At 37.7% G+C, this 26,998-nt stretch overlaps 1 protein-coding gene across 1 annotated transcript in view; it reads left to right on the forward strand.

Annotated features, from left to right (window-relative positions):
• The first annotated feature begins 8 nt into the window (after window positions 1–8).
• Window positions 9–26,998, forward strand: part of PAK2 (p21 protein (Cdc42/Rac)-activated kinase 2) — a 91,127-nt gene continuing 64,137 nt past the window's right edge. The window contains exon 1 of the mRNA XM_010834347.1: window positions 9–282. The gene's annotated coding sequence lies outside the window, so the exon portion shown is untranslated. The remainder of the gene's footprint in view (window positions 283–26,998) is intronic.

Genomic DNA, 26,998 nt, shown 5'->3' on the forward strand with positions numbered 1-26,998 from the left:
GGGCCCCGCGCGGCGGCGGTGGTTGTTCCGCTTCCCCTCTGGCCTGGGCCGTCGCCATTGCCGAAGGCTCCCTGCCCTCCCCTCCCGGCGCCCGCGGGGCTCGGCTGCCGCCTGGCCTAGCGGTAGCAGCGGCTGCGCTCCAGCGCGGCTCCTCTTCCCGCCCCGCTTCCCCTTCCCTCCCCTCCCCGCCCCGCGTCGCGCGCTTGCTCTGGGCGGCTCCGGAGCCCGCCGGGAGCTCGGCCGGAGGCTCCTCGCTGGGGCGGGGACCTTTCCTCGCCTAGGGTAAGTCTGCAGACAGGCCGGGACGCGGGCCGTCGTTCTCATTCCTCCTCGCTTCTACGCGGCCTGGCCGGCGTGAGCGGCCCGGGGCAGCTGACCTGCCCTGCGCGGGCCCGGGAAGCCGCCACCTGCGTGCCTGGAGCCGCAACTCTTGGGGCGGTGGCTCATTGTCTGCGCCCTCGGGCTGTTTTCTTCTCCGGCTCTAGCCTGAAATGGGAAGCTTGCTGGGCTGGTGAGATCTAACTCTTCCTGGACCCGGCCCTGCCCTGAACCCTGTCGCGCCACCGTCTCTGCCCTCTGTAGATCTCCCTTCCCTCGCGTTTCAGCCGCCTTTTCTTCATTTACTTTAGTGTTCGACGAAACGTTTCGGGTTTTATTCCTTGATTTTTTCGTTTCTTACCGAGTCCCAGCTCCTCCTTATCTCTCTGGTCATCCCAGTTTCTTTGCCGAGGCACATTGTCTAGAGCCGCTTCATTCTTTTCTAAACTGCAATCTGTGATCTCTTCCATATTCCGCATCAGTAGAAAACGAATAGTTTTCCGAGGGTTTGAGAGCCTCCGTTTAAAAACAGAACTTTCGGGTCTTTTCGTGATTCCTTTTGATCCTCCGCCAGGAGGTGAATATTTGCTTCTTTAGGTAACTTAGCTGAAGGTTGGCTTTCACCATGTTTAGCTTTCTTTAAAACAACACATACACACAAAACGTTGTCGAATATTCCTCAGTGCGCTCAACCTTTTGACTCATTCTTTAAAGATAGAGTCATCCAAGAGCTGAAGAGTGGAAAGCAATTGCCGTTGTCGTCAGTTGTTGTAGGGTTGTACTACCGGCCCCGTATCTTATCTTTAATGGGAATACTCTGGGCAGTGCGAACGTGATTTCTTTCCTCCTTGATAAATAATGCCAACTCCTATTGGTTTAGTTATCTCATTTATTTTACAAGTAATCTTTTTTTGTTTTCTTTTTCAACCTCTGTGAAAAGACAATCAAAATGGTTAGGCCTAAAATTAGACTCCCACGAGCTGTGTTTTGGATCAAGGTTGTTCACGTCACGTTTTTTCCCCTGCTCTGTTTGACTCTTCCGCTCTTGCAAGTAGGCAGGATATTGAAATGTAGAAGAATTTGCTCTGGGGGTTTTGTTGTTGTACGGTTATTAAAAGAATAACATTAAGTAAAGTTAGATTGGGATGAAGACAGCGAATGGTAATTTTAAAAGCAGGTTAGAACTTGTCAACTTTTCCAAGAGCTCTGTGGCTTTTGTAAATCACACTCATAATCCCTTCTATATATTTTGTATCTGTGGAAAAATATATATCTAAGTGAAACGTTTGTTCATGTTCTCCTCTTAAGGGTATTAAGGCAACTCTTAAATCCTTAGTTTTTAAATCTTTGTTGTTTTAACTAGCCAGAAACACAGACTTACATTATGAAAAATGAACCTTAAAATGTTTCTGACCTGTAACATATGTAGATCTTAAACCCACTTTCAGGTTTTGGTGGAAGAGGTTGACCTAAATTCAGTGTATTTTCAGGACTGTCATTTTGGTAGCGTCAGTTGTCCTTAATTCATTGAGAGGTCTTCTTGGCCTAAGGGGTTAAGGTCTAGAAATGTTGGAGTGTGCAAGTAGATGTGTTGATGTCAGCTTCTCTGCCAGTGATTTCTATAATCTGATACTTTTACTGAGGAAGAGTTCTGGGTATTCTGCTTCTCTTAGGGCCCTGATTCCAGTTTACAATTATTCAGAATTATTCTTCTGGACTTTTGACATTAAATGTTAACCTTGCAAACCCAAATTCATAAAGTCTGTAATTGTAGTCTATCTACTGAACAAATGAATAGGGGTTCCTATGATTCTCTAGCCTTTTTGATGGGCAGATTTCCAAGCAGACATGGTTAGCAGTGGTGTATGTATCTTTTCAATTATAATTTTTTTTAAGAGAAAACTTGGAACTTGTTCAGGTAGCTGGGATAAACATTCAGTTATTCTTTTTTTTTTTTTTTAATTTTTTTTTTGGCTATGCCGGGTCTTCATTACTGCAGTTGGGCTTTCTCTAGTTCAGTGAATGGGGGCCACTCTCTAGTTGAGGTACGCACGCCTCTCATTGAGATGGCTTCTCTTGTTGAGCATGGGGGCTTCAGTAGTTGTGGCTTGCCTGCTTAGTTACCCTGAGGCACGTGGAATCTTCCTGGACCAGGATGGAACCTGTGTCCCCTGCCTTGGCAGGTGGATTCTTTACCCTTGGACCACCAGCGAGGTTCTCTATTCTTTTTTAAAAAGAGAGAGACCTTGTTCAAATAGCTTGGGATAAAATAGGTATATATTGTTAAATTCTTCCTATGTTTAATCTGTCTATATTGATTATTCTAGTATTTGAATATAACATTTCTTTTGGCTTTCTGAATTTTCTACTTTTGATTAAAATGTGAAACTGTACCTTGTTTTCAAGTCTTTAAGGCTTTGGGATTCTGATCAATTTGTTTTTAAAAGCTCTTGCAGTTAGTTACAGGGCTAATTCCAGACTAATCAAGGAGGATGTTAAGTTACTGGCAAATCTGAGTTGTCCTTTGTATCCTTCTTGTACCTTGGTAGAAGCAGAAAGAGATGCAAAAAAAAAAAAAAAAAAGAAAAAAAAATAGCCCCTGTTGCCTTGAAAAATACTATTTTCTTCTGTGATAAGAATTGAGTGTCACCACTTCTTCCTTTTAGGATCACTAACCTGAGTAAGAATAGTTAAGTCTGAATATTCAGGCCACATTTCAGAGGTCTAGCCTATTGTCTCTAAGATACATTAGTACTTGTCATTCCAGGTATCAGAAGTGGTTAGGAGCTGGAGACCTGGGTTTGAATCCTAGCTCTTGCACTTGACTCTGGACAAGATACATATTCTTTTCAGACTTGATTTTTTCAATCTGTAAGATGAGGATTAATAATAATAACAGTATAATACAAATTTCATAAGGCTATTTGGAGCAAATGAGATAATACAGGGAAAATTACTTAGCAAATGCTGTGCTTACATGATTAATAAATGTTAATTAATATTCTATTCTAAAATAGGTTTTATATTTAGTTGCTTCTGCAACAAATGTTATACCTAGAAACTTAGATTTAAGACTGCTTTCTGAAAGTGGTTGGAATCTCAGGACCACGTTTTTGAGACCATAACTGTTAAAAGTTACTTTTCAGGGGAAAAAAAAAGTTTCATCAATGAAATCAAGTATAGGTTTTTTTAATACATATTTCTCAGATTTTAAAATAGTCATATTTCTCATAGAAAATTTAGAAAGTAGTGTAAACTATTAAGAAACAGGACAAAAATTACTATACAAAAATCACTTAGCCCTCAGAGATAACCATAGTTATAACAGATTAGAATAGTGAGTTTTTTCCCCCTTATTTTAAAATTAAATTTCAAAGGTAGTCAGTTCATGCTTATCACAAAAGATTCAAGCAAGTCAGTTATTTAGAGTAAAAAGTGAAAATTACTTCCCTTACTTCCTAGTCGCATTTCTTACAGGTACCCACTGTTAGCAATTTTGTTTTCTTTATGCAGTTAGAAATAAACACAGTGTGTGTGTAATCTTACCTTGATTTTTTTAATAAAAAATCTAATTATTATAAATTCTTTTTCCATCTCAGTACTTGTTATACCTCATGTTTTTAATAGTCATGCAATATTCTATTCTTTTCTTGTACTTTACTTAATTATTTATGGTTATTTGTTACTTCTACTTTCGGGCAACTAAAAGTGGAGCTTTAGTGAACTTACTTATATCTTTGTGCACATACATAAGTATAGAAGTATTTCCATAAAAAGGATTATTAAGTGTGCATTTTAAGTTTTAATAGATGCCAAATTGCCTTCCTAAAAGGTTATACTGATCTATACTTCTTTACTGAATTGCAGAAGCTCTTTACACATAGTACATACTAATCCTTTGTTTAAGAGTATCTTTTCCATTTTACCTTTATCAAAAAACAATCTTCTATATTTTCTTCTGGTACTTTAATAATTATATTTGAATCTTAGTACTTCAGGATTATTTTTTTGGTGCAAAGTGGGGTAAGAGTTTGGCTACTGAAATAAAATATAGGTATGAAAATATTTCAGGACTTTGAGGTTGGTGTAAAAATTTGTCACATTGATAGGGATTCAGAGAGGAATATTTTAATAGTTTTATTGTAAGCATCACATTTGAAAAGGAGGGGGAAATGCCCTCTTTTGGCTCCTGGTTCTTGGCATCTACCTAATTCATCCTCAGCTTTCAAATTTCAGCTTTTGAGTATAGCTTTCTCTGGGAGTCTTCCCTGATTTTCGGTATGATTTAGATATTCTTATTGGTTTTATATGTTTTCTTAACACATTGATCCATAATCTTTCTTTGGAGTGTGCTGAAAGGATGAGTTATTCATTTGGAAATGAGAGTTATATCTCAATTTTTGTCAATTGAAACTAATCAAAAAGGAGGTGCAAAGAACTCTAGTTTTGGTTAAAATTGAAACACATATATACATACGGGCTTACCATGTGTCATAATGGTAAAGAACCCGCCTCCAGTGCAGGTTAGAGGTAACAGACTCTGGTGGATCCCTGGGTTGGGAACATCCCCTGGAGGAGGGCATGACAACCTACTCCCGTATTCTTCCCTGGAGAATCCAATGGACAAAGGAGCCTGGCGGGCTGCAGTCCATATTGGGTCATGCAGAAACCCACTCCAGTATTCTTGCCTGGAGAATCCCATGGACAGAGGAGCCTGGTGGGCTGTAGTCCATATAGGGTTGTGCAGAGTCAGAGACAACTGAAGCGACTTAGCACAGCACATATATACATATACGTTCAGGGCTCTTTTAACCTATGTTACTGAGTTCTTCCTAACATGTTTCTGATCACATCATTATCTTGTAGATAGTATTTTTTCATGTGAATATTTAGTAAGTTCTGGGAAAATAGAGGTTTTATTTTAATCCTTATTTCATAGGTGCATTTTAAGGTATAATCTCAGCTTTTAAAAAATTAATTCCTATTCTCAGATTCCCTTGCAATCCAGTGATCAGGACTCTGTGTTTCCTTTGTGTTTCCCCTGGTTGGGGAACTAAGATCTCAAAAGCCGCATGGTGTGCTCAAAAATTAAAAAAAAATTAATTCCTATGCTTTTTAATTTTGAGATTTGGTTTATAAAGCAAAAATGTTACATAATAACCACATGAACAACAAGAGTTGGAGTAAAACTTGTAGACACAATTTCAGTTTCTCTAAAGATCAGGTTATTAAAGAATAAAAAGTTACATTGGCAGATATAATAGTAAAAATATAGTCAGGTGTTTGATAGAGTATCTGTTGCAAATTCTTTCTGAACTTTTTCACCTTCCCTATTGAATATTTGAAAAGAATAAAGTTTTTTTTTTTTTTTTTTTAAAAACGAACATTGCCTATGAATGACTGCTGTTAATACAGTATTTTGATATTTCTTTATATTTTGTATGTGTACATAATTTACTTTTCTGAAATTTTGGAGTCATATTTTGTGGAATTTGATATCTTGACTTTTTTTAAACTTAACATTAAATCTTGACAGTTTCCTTCTGTTCTCCTTAAAAATTCTTTTTAAAAATGATTTTTTAATGTTGCCTAACGTTCTATTGTACACCTGTGCCTTAGTTTCACTATTTTCCTATTGGCCAACGTGTAATTTTTTTCCAGTATTTTATACAAATAATTCTATAGTGAATGTCTTTTTATTTTTCCCTGATTATTTAGAATATTTTCTTAGAAATGGAATTACTGAATAAAAGCATATATACATTTAAAAGTATTAAGTTACGCTTCAGAAATGTTTGATGTGTATTATCACTAGCTTTGTGAATCTCATTTTGTTGCTGTTGTCCTTGAAACAACCATCATTCTTAATGAAATTATTAAATTTGCTTAAATTTGTTTATTGCTAGGCACATAAATTAGTTTAATATGCATTTCTTGTTTAACTTATAGTTTTTGTGGATTTGGTTTAGTTTATTATTTCTGATAAATATACAGAAGTAACTAGATTTTCTTTTTTTAGTAAGTTCTCTTTAAAAATTTTTTTACACTATTTTAAAAGTTGGTTTCCATTCAGTTCTTATAAAACATTCGCTACATTCTGTGTGTTGCATGAAACATCCTTGAGCCTATCTTACACCCAGTAGTTGGTACCTGTAGAAATAACTAGATTTTTGGGTTCACGATAATTTTTCTTATCTTTCTGAATTTCAGTAAAATTTTACTTTTTTTTTCCAGGTTCCTTGTCTTACCTAAAAATAATAGTAACTTTCGCTTTATTTCCAGTAGTTATAATATTTATTTTTATTTTAGCTCTTTATTACATTGATGAGAATCTCCAAGACACAGTTAAATAAGAGAGGTGATAATTGTCTTGGAATGTCTCTGGTATTTTTACAGTTAAGGATGACTACAGCTGTTGGTTTTAGATTAAAATTCCTTATTATTTATTTACTTCTTTATAAAAAAGAATTATCTTCTGAATTTTATCAAATGTTTTTATAACACTTAGGTGATGGTAAGGTTTTTCTTTTACTATTTACAAAAGTATGTAAATAAATTTGCTAATAACATTCCCAAGATACTCAAAGACCTATATTATGAGGAACCAAACTTGTTAGTCAAGTGTACAGAATTTATTGAAAGAGTAGAAAGAATCTCATAGGAATTTTTAATTTAATAAGAATACACAGTCCATATGGTAACTTTTGTAGTCTATGGAGAAATCCTTACTCTCATGCATCAGCTTTGATAAATTTGTATCTAATATTTTTTAAGATATTCAAATTTATTATATGGGTATATGTAAATTTTTATAATTAAAATCTGGTGTTCATTTCCATCATTTATTAGTGATTTTGTTATTTTTCTTAATTTGATTTGCCAAATGTTTTCTTAGTAATTTTTTAATAAGAAACTTTGAGATTCATTCTGTTAATTTTCTGTGTCCTGATTTTCTAACTTCTGCTTTTTATTTTGTTCCTGCTTTTTGTTGTTGTTATACTTTTTCTAACTTAGTAAATTCTTAGTTCTCTCTCTTTTTTATTTAATGAGAACATTTAATGCTCTTAATTTGCCTCTGAGTACAACTTTGCATTCTAAAATGCCTCTGAATGATTTTCTTGATTTCATTGCTTTCCAAATAGTTGGTAGTTCTAATTTGATTACCTCTTTGACTCAGGAGGTACTTGGTACAGTTCTGTTCACTCTTACATTCTTTCATTGTCAGTGACTATGGTTTTTTAAAATATTTTTGAGTTTATTGAGGGTTTCTTTGTGACTTAAAGCATAATCCAATTTTCTAAATGATCTTTGAAAACTTAAAAAGAACATTTTCTATTTGCACATACAGTTTATATACACACATGTATCTGTCAATCTTTATTCAAATTGTCTTACTCCTTATTAATAGTTTTTATAACTATAAGACTTAGCCTTTATTTTTTCATCTTAATCTGTCATTGTTTCTGAAAAGCTTATGCTCACTTATATTGAGGCCTTTATGTTTGTTTTTTCTGCCTGAATACTGTCTTCCTTTCATATGTCACTGCTTTAAAGGAGCCTTACCTGATCAGCCATCTAATACAGCCTCCCCTGCCCCTGCTCGGTATCTAACTTTTTGTCCCATTGTGTTTTTCTTTATAGCACTTCCACCTGAATGTATTTTTTCATTTACTTGTTTATTTCTTTGCTATTATCCTGTTCAGAACTTAGAACAAGTATGTATACAGTAAGAATGTGTTGAGTAAAGGGTGCCCAGTTTTTTAATGATTTTTATTTTTAAAAAATTAATAGACTTCATTTTATACCATTTTAGATTCACAAAAAAAATTGAGCAAAAAAGTACAGAGAGCTCTCATATACCCTAATCTACCTTCTCCCTTAGCTTCCCCAACTATCATTATACATTATGTGGTATGTTTGTTACAATTGATGAACCACTGTACATCACTATCAATCAAAGCTCATAATTTATATTAGGATTCACTTTTGATGATTAATATAATGAGTATTGGGTATTGACAAGTGGTGGATAAATGCCACGTATCCACCATTACAGTATCATCCAGAATAGTTTCTCAGCTCCTAAAATTCCCTGTGCTCCTCTTATTTGTCCCTCTTTTTTCTCTAATCCTTGTCAACTACTGATGCTTTAACTGTCTCCACGGTCTTGCCTTTTCCAGAATGTCATATAGTTGGATTATACAATATGTAACCTTTTCAGCTTCTTTCACTTAGCAATATGCATTTGAGTGTCATTCGTTATTTTTTTATGGCTTAATAGCTCATTGCTTTTTTGTGCTGAATAATACTCCATTGTTGGAATGTACCACAGTTTGTCTATCCACTTACCTACTGAAGGACATCTTGGTTGCTTCCACCTTTGGCAGCCATGAGTAAAGCTGCTATATAAACATCCATGTTTGGGTTTTGCATGGGTATAAGTTTTCAGCTGATTAGAGTAAATAGCAAGGAAAACGATCACTGTATTGTACGGTAAGAATGTATTTAGTTTCCTAAGAATCTGCTAAAACTGTCTTTCAAAGTGACTGAACCATTTTGCTTTCCCAGCAGCAGTGAATGAGAGTTCCTGCTGCTCAAATCCTCTTCAGCATTTAATGTTATTCATGTTTTTGATTTTAACCATTTAAATAGATGTGTAGTGCTATCTTATTGTTGCAGTTTGCAATTCCCTAATGAAGTATGAGGCTGAGCGTCTTTATTTCAGATGCTTCTTTTGCAAATATTTTCCCCTACTCTGGCTTGTCTTGTTATCGCAACCCTGATGATTTTTATGTTTTTGGTATAATATTATTGATGGATGTTTGAGTTCTGTACTGCTTAAGGTCTGCATTCCACCTAATCAATAAAAATTTGTCATATTTAATCTGAGTCTTTTATTTTACTTAAATTCATATCAGTCCTGTTCTTTGTTTAGTAAATTATTAGCCAACTTTTTCTTTCCATGCCACTTTTAATTGTAGCTCTTTTAAATTGTAACTACTGAACTACTAAAATAGTTTAGTTTTGTTTTAATCTAAAATGAATACTGAAAACATATATGTGTATTGTTACAATTTTGTTGAGTGTGTTTCTGTTATTTTTTAATGCTTTCTATTTTTTAATGGCTCATTGCTACTGCTTCTACATTTTTGTGAAATATACATAATGTAAAGTTATCTTAACCAATTTTAGGTGAAGTTATCTATTAAACAACATGAGTTTGAATTGCCCAGGTCCACTTATGCCTGGTTTGTTTGTTTGTTTTTCTCAATAGTAAATACCATAGTACAGCACTATTCAAGGTTGGTTGAATCCTAGGATGCAGAACCACAGATACAGAGGAACTTTGGATTTGGAGAAACCATATTATGGAGAGCTGGACTGTGGGTTATACTCAGATTTTTTACTGTGTGGAGGGTTGTGCCCTCAACCCCAAACTGTTCAGGCTTAACCATATGCAGTTCTTTGGCATTAAGTACACTTACATTGTACAACCATCATTGCCATCCATCTCCAGAATTTTTCATCTTTGCTAACTGAATCTTTGTGCTCATTAAATGCTGACCCTCTATTCCTCTATATCCACAACCCCTCGTGACTGTGTCTAATCTACTTTCTCCTATGATTTTGCCATTTCCAGATGATTCATATAAGTAGAATCATACAGTATTTGTCCTTTTGTGTCTGCTTATTTCATGTAGCATGTTTTCAAGGTTCATCCTTCTTATAGTGTTTATGGGGCTTCCTTGGTAGCTCAGCTGGTAAAGAATCCGCCTGCAATTCAGGAGACCCTGGTTCAATTCCTGGGTTGGGAAGATCCCCTGGAGAAGGGATAGGCTAACCGTTCCAGTATTCTTCGGCTTCCCTGGTGGCTCAGATGGTAAAGAATCCACCTGCAATGCAGGAGACCTGGGTTCAGTCCCTGGGTTGGGAACATTCCCTGGAGGAGGGCATGGCAACCCACTCCAGTGTTCTTGCCTGGAGAGTCCCCATGGACAGAATAGCCTGGCAGGCTACAGTCCATGGGGTCACAAAGAGCTGGACAGGACTGAATGACTAAGCACAGAACGTACCTGAAGCTTCATTCTTTATTTCTTCATTTCCAGAAATATTTTTGGTTACTTTTAGTTCTGTTTTCTTCCTTGGAAACACTTGTAGTCATTAGGTTAGCTTATCATTTCTGTCTTTTGTGTGAGCTTCTCAAATGTTTGTCTTTACCACTCATTTGATTTTCCTTTATCACCTCCAGTGTCGGCTTTATTTCTGCTATTAAAATATAGTTTCATTGCATCTTTTAAAAATTTACCCCATTCCTTTTTTTTTTGCTTAAATTACCCTCATTTCATCTTGGTCTTTTCTCTTTATATATGCCTGTTTCATGGAGTTTGCCAAACAGTGTTTAGAACTTAATTCTGTGTCCTGAATTAATTCACCTAAGTTAGATTCTACTTTTATGAAAAGTAATTTTTTCCGTTTCTTGTGCTGCATTATTGTTGGGATCATTATTGGATTTTTTTTCCTGCTTATTCATCCTTTTTCTTTTTTAAATATTTATTTTTATTTACTTATTTATTAGGTTTCCCAGGTGGCTCAGTGGTAAAGAATCCACCTGCCATTGTAGGATATGCAGGTTCGATCCCTTGGTCAGGAAGATCCCATGGAGAAGGAAATGGCAACCCATTCTAGTATTCTTGCCTGGGAAATTGCATGGACAGAGGAGTGTGGCCAGCTACAGTCCATGGGGTCACAAGAAGAGTCAGACACAACTGAGCAAGTAAACAATAAACAGCTTATTTATTTGGCTCTGCTGGGTCTTAGTTTATGCATCTGGGATCTAGTTCCCAGACCAGGGGATTAAACCCCTGTGCCTGGAAGCAGTGTGGAGCCTTAGCCACTGGACCACCAGGGAAGTCCCCTGCTTATTCATCTTTGAATAAAGGTAACTGCTATCTATTACCTGATACTCATTTATTGGAAACGTTTGTGGGATTGATTGTCCTTGCCTCTACAGTTGGCTAGGGTTCTGGTTGAAACCTCTTCTTAGGTGTGTTGCTGAAGGATAAATACACACAGCTCCTAGCCTGAGTCCCAGTGATTAATTGGCATTCATCTAATAGGGTAGTTCTGGGCTAGGATGGTACGGTCTTACCCTACCTTGATTTCTAGCCTGTGCTTCTTTTAATGCTCTTACTGATTCTAATCTTGTACCCACAACACAACACTTCGCTTGTGTAAATACACCTCTCAGGAAACCGTGTAGGAATCCAGGGTTTTTTTGCCATTTTACAGTTCCACCTGAACTTTATATCCATAGAGACACATAGAAAGTTACTCGTTTTCAGGAACTTGCATGGCAGTCTCCTAAATGTATATAGAAAGATTAGAAGAAATGATAAGGAACTCTAGCTGCCACAGAACTCACCTCTCTTTAGCAAGAAATGAGTTAACAAGAGTGACTAACTTGTTTCTTTGAGGCAAACTTTGGGTCTCCAAATTAAAGGATGGCTAGCAGAGAGGAATTAAAAGACGCTTACTCCTTGAAAGGAAAGTTATGACCAACCTAGATAGCATATTAAAAAGCAGAGACATTACTTTGCCAACAAAGATACATCTGGTCAAGGCTGTGGTTTTTCCAGTGGTCATGTATGGATGTGAGAGTTGGACTGTGAAGAAAGCTGAGTGCCAAAGAATTGATGCTTTTGAACTGTGGTGTTGGAGAAGACTCTTGAGAGTCCCTTGGACTGCAAGGAGGTCTAACCAGTCCATTCTAAAGGAGATCAGTCCTGGGTGTTCATTGGAAGGACTGATGCTGAGGCTGGAACTCCAGTACTTTGGCCACCTGATGCGAATACTCATTGGAAAAGACTCTGATGCTGGGAGGGATTGGGGACAGGAGGAGAAGGGGACGACAGAGGATGAGATGGTTGGATGGCATCACCGACTCGATGGACATGAGTTTGAGTAAACTCCGGGAGTTGGTGATGGACAGGGAGGCCTGGTGTGCTGCAATTCATGGGGTTGCAAAGAGTCGGACACGACTGAGCGACTGAACTGAGCTAAACTGAGCAGAGAGGAGCAAGCTATCTTTATATCTTAACTTTCTCTTATGAAACAAGTATCATGGATGGGTCGTGGATCTTAGTTAAGATTGTGTGACCTTAAAGCTAATGGAAAGCCTTTTAAGACTAAATAAAATTGTTTTCGTGGAAATTTGGGATAGATTACTGCTATCTGATTTGATACTACTTTTTACTATACGAAGCTGGTTTCAGTTTTTGTTTAACTTAGACAACCATGTAAGGAATCAAATAATCAGCCTGCAGTTGACCTTTATTTTTCAGTATAAAGTCTTTGATTGATAAGTTTTTGGTCTGATTATAGGAAAATAGCATCTTGTTCCAGTTTGCATTTTTTTTTATATCTAGTTGAACACTTTTCATACACATCCAGTTGTCCTACTTATGATTTTTTTGACTTTACTAGGTGTAAAAGTGGTATGCATTCAGTAGAAACCATACTTTGAATTTTGGGCTAGTAATACAGGGTTCAGTACTCTGGTGGTGCTGGGCAGAGGCAGTGAGTGAGCTGCAGCTCCCAGTCAGCCACGCAGTCACAGGGGTATGACCATACACTTCACAACTATTCTGTACCCTTAAAACCATTCTCTTTTTCACTTTTAAGAAAAATATTCAGTGAACTACAGAAAACATTCAACATTGTTATAAAATAGGCTTTATATTAGGTGAATTTGCCCAGCTTTCAACTGATGTGTTTAGAGCATGTTTAAGGTAGGCTTAGGCTATGATGTTCTTTGATAGATTTAGTTATATTAAATGCATTTTCAACTTAATGATATTTTCAACATACATATCTTAAGTCAAGGATGATCTGTGTTTATTGTCCCTCCCCTCCTTTTTCATTTTGAATTGTTATTGAGGCTTGTGACCAAACTTGAGGAAAGCTAGACTTCTCACTGTTGAACACGCTTTAAACAATGTTTATTTGTTCCTTGCTTTCCCATTCACTACCTCATAGGCAGTTTTGAAACACTTTTTGTCTCACTCTTTTACTTCTTTCATGCTTGGTCATAGTTTCACTTTTCTAGTTTTGTGATTGGGTGAAGGCCCAGGGGAAGAAGAAAAGAGGATCACATTTAGATTACAAAGTTTCCTTAACACACTGCTTCCTCTCTTTACAGAGATCTTCCTCTCTTTTTTTGGTTGGTAAATTCTTCTCATCCTTCAAAAGCCAGTTTTGATTTCTTTGCCTAATTACTAATTACTTTACCTAATCATATAAACAGGAGCTCTGAGTCTTCTTTTCCATCACATTCCACTTACCCCATCAGCTCTTATCTCACTGCAGAGTAGTCCTTTGTTATTCTTTCCCACTGATGGTGAGTTCAAAACTGAGACTAGATCTTAGTTATCTTTATTTCTGACATCTGGCACATTGTAATTCACAAAATAAGTATTTCAGTGACTTAGACTTGAAACCATGTCATTTTCCTGTTTCTAGTGTGAAGTGTAAAAAAAGTAATAGGTCTTTCTGGGAAGTGTGATTATGGATATTCTGTTTTTCTTTAAATTTTATTCTGGTTTGGGTTCTTTGTAATGACCTTGTACTACTTTTGTTATGAGAATAAAAAACACTTAAAACCAAGCCTCCTGAATTTCCAAGTGTTCCCCATTGCCCAGCATCTGCGACTTTCTGGCCCCACTCAGCAGGCCTATTTCTCCCTACTGGCTGCTGCCCTTCTGTCTCATGAAGTAAATTATTCTTATTGTTCCTGTTGCCTAGAATTCCATCTTCTGGGTAAGAATATGATTAGTAGTAAACTGAGAAATAACTTGTAATAGAGATTGAGTAATGACAATTTAGACTAGTGTCCTGCTGTCTTATTTTGAATATATAGTGGTTAAGGTGAGGTGAATAAAGTGAGCTTGGATGAATTTTATCAGTTGTGAATATCAAGATAAATGGAGCATTTAATTATCTTAGCTTTCTAGATTGGGCTTCCCTGGTGGCTCAGATGGTAAAGAATCTGCCTGCAGTGCGGGAGACCTGGGTTTGATCCCTGGGTTGGGAAGATCCCCTGGAGAAGGAAATGGCTACCCACTTGAGTATTCTTGCCTCAAGAATTTCTTGGACTGAGGGGCCTGGTGTGCTACAGTCCATGGGGTTGCAAAGATTAGTTTGCTCTGATGCCATCTCAAAAAAACCATTCTTTTTTTCTTTTTTTTTGGTTGTGCTAGATCTTCATTACTGTGTGGGCTTTTCTCAAGTGGAGCTACTCTCTAATTGAGGTGCATGGGCTTCTCATTATGGTGGCTTTTCTTACTGTGGTTCATGGTCTCTAGGGTGCCTGGGCTTCAGTAGTTGTGGTGCCTGGGCTCAGTAGTCGTATGTAGTTCCTGGGTTCTAGAGCACAGGCTTAGTAGTTGTGGCACATGGGGTTAGTTGCTCCTTGGCATGTGGGATCTTCCTGGACCAGGGATCGAACCCATGTCTCCTGCATTGGCAGGCAGATTCTTTACCACTGAGTCACCAAGAAAGCCTCAGATACACCTTTCATTGTTTGATTTTTTTTCGTTCAACAAGTACTCATCTCTGAGACACATGAACTGCACACAGTGCTAGGTATTAGTGATGTCATGGTCAATAAAATACTGACTGGATCCATGCTTGTGGAGTTTATAACCTAGTTAAGGTAGGCAGTTTTATAACAAATCCATTATGATGAATGTTAAGGCAGTGAACTAATGTGCCTGGCGTGGGAGTGCGGAGATATCAGAGAAGGTTTCCTGGGAAAGTGACCTTTAGGCCAATACTTAAAGCAGGTGTTGGACAGGTGGAGGTGATGAATAGAAAGAAGGGTGATGGACTCGATCTCAGTTTGCCCAGGGCTTTCCTGGGTTTAGCACTGAAAATCTTGCGTCCCAGGATAACTCATCAGTTCTAGGGAAACTGGATGACTGAACATAAAATTTCCCAGAAAGGCCATGTGGCTGAGATGGCTGTCAGAGAAACAGAAAGAACGGGCAAAACTTAAAGCCTGTAGAGGGAAAGTCTACAGAGCCTAAAGTCTAAAGTTTCCAGAGTCTGGAAAATTAGAGGCTTGATCATGCATGTACTAGCAGGCTTCCTTTTAAGTATCCTACTGAAAGGCTTTAAAGTAGAGGACTGAAGTTACAAAGTTTATGTATTTTGAAGTGGCTCTCTGTGCAGCGAACAGACTGGGAGAGACTGAGAGTGGATTTGGGACAGTAAATAATGGTTAGGTTATAGCTGCAGTGACTTGGTGTTAAAGCTGTTTTGGGAAGCACAGATAGTTTTGAGAATTAGGTTGTTTCAGTAGTGTTATGAAATCCTAAAGCAAATGATTTTCAAAGATTGTTTTCCTCCAAGAGTGCTGATTTCTTAAAAATGGTAAACCAGACATGTTTTACTCCCATATTTTTCTGTCTCATGGGATAAAAATTTTACTAACAGAATAAATCGAAGCAATTAAGTTTTTAAAACTGCCAACCATCTTTTTTTCCAGATATGAAGAACAGCAGCATAGAATGTAGGACACATGTCTGTGAAGTTTTAGAAGTGATTGTTTTCCTGATTACAGCAAAAAGTATAACTTCAAAGTAGTCCTGTTGAAGGTGAAAGTCGCTCAGTTGTGTTTGACTCTTTTGTGTGTGTGTGTGTGTTTGACTGTTTGTGACCCCATGGACTATACAGTTCATGGAATTCTCCAGGCCAGAATATTGGAGTGGGTAGCCTTTCCCTTCTCCAGGGAATCTTTCCAACCCAGGGATCAAACCCAGGTCTCCTGCATTGCAGGCAGATTCTTTACCAGCTAAGCTACAAGGGAAGCCCAAGAATACTGGAGTGGGTAACCTGTCTCTTCTCAAGGGGATCTTCCTGACCTAGGACCCAAACTGGGGTCTCTCCTGCATTGGAGGCGATTTTTTACCAACTGAGCTGTCAGGGAAGCCCCGTTGAAAGGCTGTGTAATTTTTTCCAGTGATGTGTCAGCCCTTCAGATCATATTTTAGAACTCTTACCCTCAAAATACTCCTGGAGACAACCACATAGTCTTTAAAATATCTTCTTCAACAGAGGCAAACCTTCCATCTTTGCCTGTGCCCATTCTTCTGTCCTTCTTGCTTTCTCCATCTGCATTTGCCCCTCTGTGGTTTCTTTCTTTTCCCTTAAATTTTAAAAAATGAGATGTAATTTGTATATGATAAAATCCACTCTTTAAAAGGTGTATGACTCCATGGGTTTTTATTGCTTTTATTTTTTTAGTGATATTCACAAGGTTACACAACCATCGCCACTCTCTAATTTGCATTACTGCAAGGAGAAATCTTACACCCAGTAACAGTCACTGATTTTACCCCAATCTGCACTCTCTCACCCCAGACAACCACAAATCTATTTTCTGTCTATAAGTTTGTCTATTCTGGATATATAGAAGAATCACATAATGTGTGGTCTTTTGTGACTAGTTTCATTTTATGCACTGAGTTTTCAAGGTTCATCCCTATTACAGCATGTATGTGTACATCATTCCTTTTTGTGGCTGAATATTACTCCCAATTCAGTTCTTTTGAGTATACGTAGGAGTGGAATTGCTGAGTTATATAGTAACTCCATGTTTAACCTTTTGAGGAGCTATCAGATTGTTTTACAAAGCAGCTGCACCATTTTGCAATCCTGCCAGCAGTGTTGGAGGATTCCATTTTCTCTCCATCCTCACTAACTTGCTTTTTCCTTGTCTTTTGATTCTAGCCATCCTAATGTGTGAGACGGTATCTCATTGTGGTTTTAATTTGCATTTCTCTGATCACTAATGATGTTGAGTATTTTTTCATGTGCTTATTGGCCATTAGTATATCTTCAGATCCTTTGAGAAAGCATTCTGTGTTTAGAATTGAGTATTTTAGGTCTGTGGTTCTTAGAAACTTTCCGTAATGGATTAATAACTTTTGTAATATACCATAAAATGAAAGAAAAACAGACAAAATGCAAGCCCCATTTGTTGTTGTTGTTAGAGTCAAGAGCAGATTACTCTGCCAAATTGCTCTACAAGTTTCTAAACACTTGCTCTCAATTTTTGTATTTCATTGAGTAGTGGTAATAAACAGCCAGTCCACCTAATACTCTTCCAGAGGTACTGCTTTAACCTACTAAAAGATATTTGAAAAGTTGTTCAATTTTTTTCGTGTTTGAATTCAAGGCAATTGCTTGATTCTTGTATTTTCTCACTTCCAGATATTGTTATCAATTCTAATTTGCTGTTGAATTAATCCTGCAGAGTGCTGGTTTTGAGGCTTGATGAAGATAAACACTATATACAGATCCTATACAAGCTAGTTATTTTATCGAGATAACCCAGAGAGTACAGTTTTAGCCAAAGATAACAAGGCAAATTGTGTTTGGGACCAAGGTAGCCTTCTGTTCCTCTCTCAGTCTTTCTCATGGGAGGTCCCATCAATGTTGATGATATTGTTCTTGATGAAGGGGTTTCTGCTAGGTGTTCAGAAGCACAGAGAAGCTTACCCTAAAATCTCATACGTGTCCAACTGTGTGACTCTGAAATCCCAACATACTTATTTAACATACTTATTTTATTTGTTTGTAAATAGTCACCTGGCTGTAACTGTAATCCTTATTCTGAGCATAATTTTTTACCTCCTTGCTCACATTTATACAAAAATAAATATTATTCATGCTCAGCCCCTTTATGATCCTGTAGACATGAACAGTCTGTGAGCATGAGCAGTTCTTTATCTCCTGTCTTAAACAAGGTCTAGAAGGTCTAAGTCCATGCACTGGTCCTGACTTTGAAACCCTACAGTCTAGGAACACTGGTTATACTATCCAGATTATTTATACTTTCAGTGGTGGAAATTATGAAAAAAAGCGAGTTACTAGAAAATGTTTATAATGGCCTTGAACTAGTGAAGGTGTGTAGAGCATTTATGAATCAAAGTGTAGTTTTAAACATTACTTGTTGCCTCTGTATTAAAGAGCATTATGTTGCACAATGTCTGATACAGAGAAATGTGAAAAGTGTTCCTTGGTAGCCAGGAGTTCATCATCTTGTAGAAAGAAGAGGAGTTAGAAGTCACTTAACTGACAGTCAAGGAAGTATGTAAATATCAAATTAATGAATAGGACTGTATCTGTCACTCTGGGTCCAATCAGGGGAGAAATGAGAGACAGTAATTTGAATATGGAAAGAATAGTAACAATGGCAGGAGAGTGGAGTAGTGAGGGGTTAGCTGCTGCTGCTGCTGCTGCTGCTGTGTTGCTTCAGAGGGGTTAGCTAGTAAGAAGTAAATAGAACTCCAGAGAACTCAGGAATAACAGAAGTAAGGAGCAGTTGCTACCCCAAGGGCTGATATCTCAGAACCTAGGGAAGAGTCCTCCTTCCCCCAGAAGGGGGAGGTGCAGGCCTTGTTGGGGAGAGCATGGCTTGTGGATCATTTGGATGACAGAGAAGGTGATGACGTGCTGTACTGGTGGATGTGCTGGACATTGGCTCCCTAGGACGCTAGGGCAAGTTGTTTGTTGGAGGTGCTAACTCCACTCCAAAACCTCCCAAGAAGAAAGTGTGAGGAAGCTTCTGGCTGCTATACTGCTGGCCACCTTGCCATGTAGAAGCCTGGTGCTGGAGAGCTTGTGAAGCAAGGGCACCAGAACCGGGAAGCAAAACAAAACTTTTCTCCTGTAGTGTCTCCCCTGCGCCCTCTGCTGTTTAAGCTTAGCATCATGCCAACCGGTCAAGGAAAAACACTTAAAGATCCCAGACCTGTTTTTGGAGTAGGTGAAAAGGATGAGTTTGGAACTGAAAGACACTATGGCAGTAATCAGCATGGGAATGGTAATAGTGCAGTAGGAGCTCAGAGAAGGAGTAGAGGTTGTATCAAGTTTTGACAGTTAGTGAAAGTCGCTCAGTCGTGTCCGACTCTTTGCGACCCCTTGGTGTAGCCCACCAGGCTCCTCCCTCCATGGAATTCTCCAGGCAAGAGTACTGGAGTGGGTTGCCGTTTCCTTCTCCAGGGGATCTTCCTGACCCAGGGATCGAACCCGGGTCTCCTGCATTCCAGGCAGACGCTTTAACCTCTGAGCCACCAAAGGACACTTTGACAGTTAAGGAAGAACAACTATTTGAAAGAGCTCTTAAAACATGAGTATGGTTTGGGGGTTTTTTTGTAATTGAAAATGACTTACTGTTTTTCCTCATTAGAAAAACAGTACATGTTAATTTTATAAAAATTAGAATATGGGCAAGTAGTTTTGCCTATAGTCTATAAGTAAAGGAGGGAAAAGCACAGCGTGTTTTTTCTTTGACAGAATATGGCTAGGTGGTGGATATAATAGGAAGGAAAAACTTTCTGTGATGGTGCTTACAGCTGCTTTTGTATCTTTGTTTACAGAAAAGTTGGCTTTAAGATTATAATAATGCAAAATTGTATAAACTAGCATTTTGAGTAACTTTCTCTCTTTGGTGTTTATATAAGATTTATTTATGGAACTTCTTTAAGAAGTTTGTCAAATAGACAATTACTGGACATCACATTTGTGCTCTTTGAGTGACCATGAGGAAGAGATTTTCTGTTGTAATCACACTGATGAAATGTATCTTAGAAGTCCATTGTGCTTTTCTCCTCTTTGAGCAAAGGTTTTCATATGAATGTTGCTCTTAGGAATAGAGTTCTAGCAGACTTAATCTGAGAAAACAAATTGAAAACCAAATCTTGCCTTTGTTGACCTTTGAGGGTTAATTGCCCCAGATACTAAAGACTGCAGAATTCTCACGAAAGAGAAGGACTTTATTTCTTTTTAATTTAACTTTTATTTTATATTGGGGTATAGTTGTTTTACAATGTTGTGTTAGTTTCAGGTGTACAGCAGAATGACTCAGTTACATATATACATTCGGAAAGGTAAAGATTTTATAATACCATATCACTATTTATTGGCATTTATACTTTAAAAGTTAGTAATTCTAGAGAGTGAAAGCAAAGTTCTTCTGTGTTAACCAACAACTGGCTCATGAATGCTTAGAATATATAATGTTAGGCATGTTTTCAGAGGACTGTGCTATACTGCTAAATTCGGACTAGTGCCTATTGACTTGTTAGTCTTTTAACTGACTTGATACAAAAGTAAATTGTTTGTGTTCCTGTTTTTGATAAAATTAAAATATTAGTGTAAGTTTAGTGTAAGTTTAGTTTTTATACCTTTTAGATAAAACATTTGACTTAGAAATTTCTGACTTAAGAAATTTCTGACCACTCATCCTCTGACTGTGTATGAACAGTTTAGAACTGTCTAATTTGAACTTGTTGTAGTGATGAAAATGTTCTTCTTTCTGTGCTGCCTAGTATGGCTAGTGTGACTGAAAGACAATTTTATTTTTATTTCATTTAAATTCATTTATATTTAAATAGCCATATATGGCTAGTATGGCCCACCCATATTGGATAGCAAAGCTTACAGCCCAGTGTGTTGATAAGGAAAAAAGTTCTAAAGATAAATAATTTGAAGATGACTTTAAAAGCAAATTCCTATTCAGGTGAAAGCAAGGAGAAGCAGGACTTAGCAGACCCTAGCAAAGCATAGTTTTGGGCAGGATGCTGACCTCAGTCTGAGGATTATCCTTTAATTTATTGAACCAGAGTGGGGAAATAAGGCATGTCACTTGTAGACTTTAGACTGTTATGAGCCCATATGCACCCTCAATCTGTCTTATTTTGATGGTTGCTTGCTAAGATAGTGGAACTTAAAGATGGTAGCAGCCTAGATTTATAAATCACCTTAAGGAGAAGGATGAACTTCCTCAAGCCTGGTGTCCACTAGAAGTAAATTTTTGTTGTGTTAAACCATTGAGATTTGGGAAATGTTTGTTACCAGTGCATAGGCTGGCCCAGCCTAATAAAGGGTTGTTTTCAGTCTTTTGCAGTTATGACAATGCTGTCTATAAGTTTGTGATAGCTTTTCTTCCAAGGAGCAAGCATCTTTTAATTTCATGGCTAGAGTCAATGTCCACAGTGATTTTGGAGCCCAAGAAAATAGTCTGTCACTGTTTCCATTGTTTCCCCATCTATTTGCCATGAAGTGATGGGACCAGATGCCATGATCTTCATTTTTGGAATGTTGAATTTTCAGCCAGCTTTTTCACTCTGCTCTTTCACCTTCATCAAAAAGCTCTCTAGTTTCCTCTTTGCTTTCTGCCATTAGGATGGTATCTTAGGCATGTCTGAGGTTATTGATATTTCTCCCAGCAGTCTTGATTCCAGCTTGTAATTCATCCAGCCTGGCATTTCGCATGATGTACTCTGCATAGAAGTTAAATAAGCGGGAGTGACAATGTACAGCTATCCCAATTTGGAACCAGTCCATTGTTCCATGTCCAGTTTTAACTGTTGCTTCTTGGCCTGCATACAGGTTTCTCAGGAGGCAGGTAAGGTGGTCTGGTATTCCCATCCCTTTAAAAATCTTCCACAGTTTGTTGTGATCCACAACAAAGGCTTTAGCATAGTCAGTGAAGCAGAAGTAGATGTTTTTCTGAAATTCCCTTGCTTTTTCTTTGATCCAGCAGATGTTAGCAATTTGATCTCTGGTTACTCTGCCTTTTCTAAATCTAGCTTGTACATCTGAAGTTTTCAGTTCACGTACTGTTGAAGCTTACCTAGAAGGATTTTGAGCATTACCTGGCTAGCATGTGAAATGAGTGCAGTTTTCCAATAGTTTGAACATTTTTTGACATTGCCCGTCTTTGGGATTAGAATGAAAACTGATCTTTTCCAGTCCTGTGACCACTGCTGAGTTTATTGAGTGCAGCACTTTAACAGCATCATCTTCTAAGATTCGAAATAGCTCGGCTGGAATTCCATCACCTGCACTAGCTTTGCTCTGATAATGCTTCCTAAGTCCCTCTTGACTTCACACTCCAGGATGTCAGACTAGGTAAGTGACCACACCATCATGGTTATCCAGGTCATTAAGACCTTTTTTGTGTAATTCTGTGTATTCTTGCCATCTCTTCTTAATCTCTTCTGCTTTTGTTAGGTCCTTGCCATTTCTGTCCTTTTTTTTGCCTGTGTTTGCATGAAATGTTCCCTTGGTATTTTTCAGTTTTCTTCCAGAGATCTCTAGTCTTTCGCATTCTATTGTTTTCCTCTACTTGTTTACATTTTCTTTACATTAGGAAACGTGGGAAAAGGGGAGTGAAGCACACAGGGAGTGGCAGCCAGAATGACAGTGTAACTGGCTACTCAATTCCATTGTATTGTCCCTGAGGAAGTTATATAAAAATCATTCACAGGATCATCCAACAGGATGAGGAACAGGATCTAAGTCGATGGGATCTCTCTGTTGCCACCACCATTGGTCATGGGTTCACTCCACAGCTGACTCCCTTGCACTACCAGGTTGCACATATGAGGGTGCTGTGCTATCCCATGGCATTGCGCAGCTCAGAATGAAGAGGGGTGTTGTTATGTTGTACCTGCATGAAAAAGTTGGCCGCACCTAGTATAGAACTGGTTGTTGGGATAAGACACCGTGTAAGGCTAAAGAAAAAGATTTAAAAAGATGCATAAGTGGTATGGTATCTGGTGGAAGATCCCCCACCTTTTTTTTTTTTTTTTTTTTAATCAAGACCTTTCATTTCGTGGAGTCTTTCCACATCGTTATTCTTCAGGAATGTCTTTGCTATGCTATTGCTCTTCGATGTAGATTTTAGGATTAACTGCCCAGTTTTCCACATAACTCTTCTGGGACTTTGATTAGGATTGCTTTGAATCTGTAGATTAATTTGAAGAAATGTGGCATTTGTTCATTATTGACTCTTTAAATTTATGTCCATTAGTATCTCACAATGTATTTAGGTCTTCATGTCTTTAGTACATTTTTCCTCTATGTAAAGATTCTAGGCCCACAGTTCCCAACCTGTGCAAGGCATCCTGGAGTACCATACTGAGCTTAAAGGCACTGTGGGATATTTTAAATTTTAGAGGGAAACAGTGATGGATGTCTGTTGGACACAATGTGAACATCCAGTTCTAGGAAGTCCCACAGTTTTCAACATTAGGTTGTGATACATTTGGTCATCCTTGTTAGAGCATGTATCAAATTTCACCTCTTTTTGAAGCTAAATAATACTCTCCCTGCACCACCTTTTGTTTATCCTAGTCCTGCAGATTTTTCATTCTCATTCAATTCTTAGTATTTTCTGATTGCCATTGTATCTATTTTTAACCCTAAGTCTTTAAGAGGTGTTTTAAATTTTCAAACTCATGAAGTTTTCTTCTAGTTATCTTTTTGTTATTCATTTCAAACTTAATTGATTTTGGTTAAGAGTATATAGTGATTCCAATCTTTTGAAGATTTTCTGTCTCTCATAATGTATTTATTTTAACCTTATTCTTGAAAGATAGTTTTGTTTTGTTGGCATCTTTTCCTCTCAACATATTGAGAATATTGAAGATATCCCAATGTCCTCTTGCTTTCGTTGTTAGTATCAAAAAGTAAGCTGAAAGTCCAACTGCCACTTCTGTGAGGTTTATCCTTTTTTCTCCTCTGACCAATATTAAGAACTTTTTGATCTTAATTTCACTATGATGTCTTAACTTTGATGTGCATAGATTACATTTTATCCTGCTTTTGATTCATTAGGTTTCTTAAACTTACAGATTTGTGTCCTTCATCTGCTCTAGAAAGTTCTCAGCTCTAATTTATCTGGTGAGTGAGTTCCTCATTCATTCTGTCATCTTCTGGAACTTGAAGTAGATGTATCTTAGGTTATCTAGCCTACTCCTTTTACTTGTACATTTTCTCTCTGTCTCTCTGTACTGCAGTCTAGGAACTTCACATGTATCTTCCACTTCACTAACTCTCTTCTGCTGAGTCCACCCTGCTCTTTACTTCAAATGGTAAGTTTTAATTTTTACTGAAAGTTCTGTATGGTTGTTTTTCATATTTGCTTTTTTTCCCCCCTGCTTTTATATTTGAGTTTCTTACACATATTCTGTGTCAGATTATTTCACATCTGTTTCACCAGTGTGTTTTGGTTAGTTCTCAGTCATGGTGTGTTGTTTGTGTTCTGAATTTTCCTATGAGCTGCTCCTTTTCCTTAGAATTTGATTTTTGGGTATTTTTTGAGACCTGTGTTGAACTTGTTTCCTCCCAAAGAGGCTTTGTATTTATATGTGATTCTGTCATTCACCAGGGAGTGCTGCCAACATGGCCACATTCAATTAAACCTGTTTGGAATTTGGGGGGACCTCATAAGTCTCATCTGCCTGCGACGCAGGAGACGCGGGTTCGATTTCTGGGTCGGGAAGATCCCTTGAAGAAGGAAATGGCAATCCACTCCAGTATTCTTGCCTGGAAAATCCCATGGACAGAGGAGCCTGGCAGGCTTCAATCCACGGGGTCTCAAGAGTTGGATACGACTTGGCGACTAAACCAGCACTGCCATAGGGCTCGTGGATTTCAGACCACAAACGTGCATTTTGTTGTTAGGATTTCTTTAGGGATTCCCCATTGCCCTGCACTCTTGTTGTTATCACTGTGCTCTGGATACCTGAGATTTCCTTGTTCCCTTCTGTGCAGAGGGATTTACTACATATTGATTTAATTTCATATAGATGACAGCTTTTAGGTCCTAGCCTTATGTGGAAGGGACTCCAGTTTTGGCAAGCTCTGGGTTTTATCACCTGTTCCCTGTGACAGCCATCAAAGTAGAACTTTAGTCAGAATTCCACGGAGAATAACAGATAACAGGTTTGATAAATGGCTTACTCTCTTGTTCCTGGTTTCACCACGCTTTGCACTGTATGGGAATATCCCTTTCATCTTAACTAGCTTATCCATGCATATTTAAAGATTTGTTATGTTATCTAACCCTGTATTTATTAGAGTTCGAGGCAAAGTTTCTTTTTATTTTTCCTTTATTCTGTATCAGTGCCCCAGTTATTCTCTACAGCCCTTCCTCTCTTGTCTCTTTTTCCTTTTTGGCTTTGCCACACATGGGCCTGATGTTGTGACCATTGCCACCAAATGAAAACACTCCTTTCTGATTTATGAACTCTTCTCTCACGGCCTGTGTTGTTGTCCTCTTAAGGTGATTTGGGATATTTTCATTAATGCTTTTGCTCTTAAAGATATTTGAGGCTTTTTTGAAGGGGAACAGGGTAGAAAGGCCAGTGATGTTGGGACTCTCAGAGCTTATTGAGAGGTTGTTAGAAATCTTATCAAGTAGTGTTGTATTACTACATTCACAAGGCACTAAAAAATTAAGGTTTGTTTGGTATTTATAGAAAATGTAAGTAAAAGTATAAAGCACAATTGTGCTTTGAAAGTCATGTTTTCCAGTAGTGTATATTTTGCAGTTGGAGTACCATAGATGATCTGAGTAAATTATAATAAATTTGGTAATTTCTACTAGTTGGACTGACTGGTTCCAGACACCACTCCTTTTTTCGTTTCTGTTGTGTATTAGGCTTCCCCTCATCTTCTTCAGTAGACAATTGAGGAATTGTTTATCTTTGAGTTGTGTCACAATTAAACAATGATCCTGTTAGAAGAGTACAGTGTGTTTTGGGCATGTTTTTTGTTTCGCCTACTTGTTTTTCACTGAAAAGTAGCAGAAAGTGAAAGGATTTGGAGAGAGGCATTATTTATCTTTTTGCCCTTTATAAAAAATACATATTTCTGAGTAATGGTGGAGTAGAACATAGGTAAATCATTATTTTATAATGAAATGTTTTTATTTTGTTGATTCTCCTAAAATATAATACATAAAGAACCTTATCACATCATCATTTGATGCTTTTTAGGCATTTGACTCTGTTAGTAGAAGAAATAAACAAAAAAATACACTGCTTTATGGAAAAGGACTAAAGACTAAAGCCATGAATTGGTTGTTAGGGGAAAAGTATACATCTTTCCAAAGATATTTTTGTTAATATAGGATAGTTGATATATCATCTAGTGTAGTGCTGTTTCATACAAGAACTAGTAAGTTCGGGAAAAATAATATTTCATCTGGGGACAGAGTGTAGTAATACAAATCAGTAAACATTATTATATGATACATGGGAGGATCTGTATTAAAGGAAGTAGAATAGTAGTAATAGCAGTAGCGGCAGCAGCAATAGTAGTAGTATAATCCCTTCCTTTTTCAATTTAATTTTTATTTTATATTAGAATATAGTTGATTTACAGTGTATTAATTTCAGGTGTGTAACAAAGTGTTTCAGTTATACATGTGTATATATATCCACTCTTTCGGAGAAGGCAATGGCACCCCACTCCAGTACTCTTGCCTGGAAAATCCCATGGATGGAGGAGCCTGGTAGGCTGCAGTCCATGGGGTCGCTAAGAGTCAGACACGACTGAGCGACTTTGCTTTCACTTTTCACTTTCATGCATTGGAGAAGGAAATGGCAACCCACTCCAGTGTTCTTGCCTGGAAAATCCCAGGGACGGGGGAGCCTGGTGGCTGCCGTCTATGGGATCACACAGCGTCGGACATGACTGAAGTGACTTAGCATAGCATAGCATATCCACTCTTTTTCAGGTTCTTTTCCCATATAGGTTATTACAGAATACTGAGTAGAGTTTTCTGTTGATTATGTATTTTTATATAGTAGTGTGTATATGT

Source organism: Bison bison, unplaced genomic scaffold (assembly GCF_000754665.1).
Source record: "Bison bison bison isolate TAMUID 2011002044 unplaced genomic scaffold, Bison_UMD1.0 scf7180017864032, whole genome shotgun sequence".
NCBI classification, from domain to species: Eukaryota; Metazoa; Chordata; class Mammalia; order Artiodactyla; family Bovidae; genus Bison; species Bison bison.